The sequence below is a fragment of the Oryctolagus cuniculus genome, unplaced genomic scaffold (genome assembly GCF_964237555.1).
Source record: "Oryctolagus cuniculus unplaced genomic scaffold, mOryCun1.1 SCAFFOLD_51, whole genome shotgun sequence".
Lineage (NCBI taxonomy): Eukaryota > Metazoa > Chordata > Mammalia > Lagomorpha > Leporidae > Oryctolagus > Oryctolagus cuniculus.
In genome coordinates, this window is record NW_027208239.1 from 919294 (window position 1) to 923072 (window position 3779).

At 36.4% G+C, this 3779-nt stretch overlaps 1 pseudogene; it reads right to left on the reverse strand.

Moving 5' to 3' along the window:
* Window positions 1–3446: 3446 nt before the first annotated feature.
* Window positions 3447–3514, reverse strand: LOC138848060 (U6 spliceosomal RNA; annotated as a pseudogene).
* Window positions 3515–3779: the final 265 nt, after the last annotated feature.

Below are 3779 nucleotides of genomic sequence, written 5' to 3' on the forward strand. Positions count from 1 at the left end.
ATATTCCTAATAATATCTTGTACTTAGTGGTTCACTGTGTGCCAGACAATATTCTTTTGATTTTTTAAAAGATTTATTTATTTATTTATTTGGAAGTCAGAGTTACACAGATAGTGAACAAGAGGAAGAGAGAGAGAGAGAGAGGTCCTCCATCTGCTGGTTCACTCCCCAGATGGCCTAAAAGGTCAGAGATATGCCAATCTGAAACCAGGAGCCAGGACCTCTTCAGGGTCTCCCATGCAGATTCAGGGGCCCAAGGACTTGGGCCAACTTCCTACTGCTCTCCCAGGCTATAGCAGACAGCTGAATGGAAAGTGGAGCAGCCTGGACTTGAACCGGCCTCCATATGGGATGCCCCCACTGCATGCAGTGGCTTTACTAGCTACACCACAGCACTGGCCTCAAGACAATGCTCTAAAATGATGCATTAATTATTCCCAAATATTGAAAAGTGGCATGGTACACATTTGAATGTGTTGTTTTGTACTAGTTGTAGAAACAGTTTAAAATATATTTAGATTTAAAAATGTAAGCTTTGATCTAAAGGTTTACTTTCCCTTAAGGTGCCTGTTTGGAAACTGAGAGATCATTGAAGTCTCAAGATAGAGTACAACTGATCTTATCCAAGCCTCCTTTATCACATGAGGATGCTAAATGCCAAGCCCAGAGAAGTAAAGTGAATTGTTCAAGGTCACATAGGTAAGTTGTGGCAGGGATAATTCTGTATTAGCATTAGGTATCCTGATACATAGGCCACTGTTCTGTCAATTTTGTACTCCTTCTGGAGTTAAAGATTCTAAGTTGTGGAAAATTGAATTTGGAAATTTAGTGGTTGCTATGTTGTTATGGTGAGAAATTTCTGTGTATAGCTATGAGTTGCTTAAATTTTATTCAATATATTTTTCTAGTATGTTTGCTATTTATTTGAAATGTATAACAAGTAGCTTCATCTATTTGCCAAAAGAATTTTTAAAGATTTATTTATATTATTTGAAAGTCAGAATTACACAGACAGAGAAGGAGAGGCAGAGAGAGTGGTCTTCCATTCACTGGTTCACTCCACAGTTGGCCTCCATGGCTGGAGCTGTGCTGACTGGAAGGCAGGAGCCAGGAGCCTCTTCCTGGTCTCCTATGCAGGTGCAGGGGCCCAAGGACTTGCACCATTTTATAGTGTTTCCCAGGCCATAGCAGAGAGCTGGATAGGAAGTGGAGCAGCCAGGTCTTGAACTGATGCCCCTATGGAATACCAGCACTGCAGGTGGCAGCCTCACCCACTATGCCACAGTGCCAGCCCTTGCCAAAAGAATTTATAGAAGCTATTCCATATATACACTTAACAATTATTTAGTTACTTGACATGAACTATCCCTGCATATTTGAAAATTTTGAATGGTATCACTTGGGTTTTAAGAATGTTATATTTTAGGTCTCTTAATATTTTTAGTGATGATGTTTTAAAGGCCCTTTCTGTTTTATGAAAAATGATAAGGATTTTGTTTTACAATGGCCATAGTATTACTACTTAAAGCAATAGATTAAATAAAACTTTTAAACAAAGTCATTTAATACTGAATTCTAACACACTGGTATATTTTAAAGTGAGAAGCCGGATTTCTTTCAGATATTCTAAAGAAGAATGATAATCAAAATTGAAGACATCTACAGTTTTTAATCACTTGTTTTAAATATTGGTCATAATGGTCCAATTTTGAGTTTAATTTTAATTAGCTTTTAAATGATTCAATATGTTTTATAGAAAAAATTCGGAGAACATAATTATATACTCAACCTCCCTCCCTTCTTTTTCCTTCTTTGTCATTTTTTTTAGCTTATGAAATGACATTTTCAGTTTACATTACATTAAAAAGGGTTCTTGAATCAAGGGACAAGTTTAACAGGCAAAAAGCAAAAAGATCGTAATTTAGAGGGAATATAGACAATGGCTCCAAACAATATTTGAATATCACATCTAAACAATATTTGAATAAATTGATAAATATTTTAATTTCTCCTACTAAAATGCTCAAAGTCTTTAATTATTTATCAAATATTAGTGCAAAATTATGGATTTAAATGATCCCAAAAAGTGATGAATTTTTGTGTAATAAAGTCCAATTTTTGTCAAGGCTTTTTGACAGTCTCACAGAAAACTTATGTTTGTGAATGGGAAGAATAATACCAAAATATCCATACTACCAAAAGCAATTTGCAAATTCAATGTAATCCCAATCAACATACCAACGATGTTCTCAGAGCTAGAAAAAATGATGCTAAAATTCACATAGAAACATGAGAGATGCTTAACATCTAAAGCAATATTATAAAGCAAAAAAAAGCTGGAGACATCACACCATATTTTAAGACATATTACAGGGGTCAGCACTATGACAAAGCAGGTAAAGTCACCGTCTGCAGTGCCGGCATCTCATATGGGTGCCAGTATGTTTCCCAGCTGCTCCACTTCTTATACCCCTCTCTGGTATAGCCTGAGAAAAAAGTAGAAAATGGCCAAAGTCTTTGGGCCCCTGCACCTGCATAGAGACCTGGAAGAAGCTCCTGACACTTGGATTCAGATCAACAGAGCTCCGGCCATTGTGGCCATTTGGGGAGTAAACCAGTGGATGGAAGACCTCTCTCTCTCTCTGCCTCTACCTCTCTGTAACTCTGCCTTTCAAATAAATATACTGCAAAAAAAAAAAGAAGAAGTGTTAGCACTGATATAATAACAGACACATAGTTCAATGGAAAAGACTTGGTAGCATAGAAATAAACCCAAATTTCTACCAGCAACTCATATTTAACAAAGGAACTAAAATGAACTGGAGAAAGAAGAATCTCTTTCACAAGTGGTGCAGAGGAACTTGATTATCCATATGTAGAAGCCTGAAAAGAGACTCCAACATCTCTTACACTATGTGAAAGTGAACTCACAGTGAATTAAAATGTAATCATAAGACCCAAACCCAAGTAAACATAGGGAAACTCTAAATATTGTCAACACACAATAGCTTTTGGGTAAGATTCCAATAGCAATAGTCACAAAAATAAAAACAGAGACATTTGAGTATATCCAACTAAGATACTTCTTCACAACAAAGTAAACATCAGAGTGTAGATACAATGAACAGATGGCAGGAAAAATTAAAACTCTGAATGTTTACAGATTTCCAGAACATTTACATGAATTGGAAAAACTCCAAAAAATACAGTGAAGAAACAGGCAAGGATCTGAATAGACATTTCTCAGAAGAAATGTACATGGTCAAAACATGTGAATATGCCCGATGTCACTAGCCATTATGTAAATATAAATCAGAACACCATATCAGTCTCCAACACCTGTGGGAGAATACAACACTCAGGTGTTTGTGTGTGCAGCAAGTGGGTTTAGAGGACCCTGTTCACCTCTGGAGAGCAGAGCCTACAGGGAGGTAAAGAAACCTTACTGCGCAGGGGCATGCTAATCTTCTCTGTATCATTCCAATTTTAGTATATGTGCTGCCGAAGTGAGCACATGTGCTGCCGAAGCGAGAAAGAGATGAAAAGAATTTATCTCAGCTAGCCACTAATATTCAAGAAACAAGGTCTTCAGGAAAGCCAACTCAACTGACATTTTCATGTCATTGTTAAATAAAGGAAAAATTATCTAGGTTCAGCAATACGTAGTTTATAAGAGAAAGACTACAGAGTAATTTCCTTGGCATAGAAATAACTTTGTTTTTTTTTTTTGTTTTTTTTTTTTTTGTTTTTTTTTTTTTTTTATCCATGAGGGCTTGCTA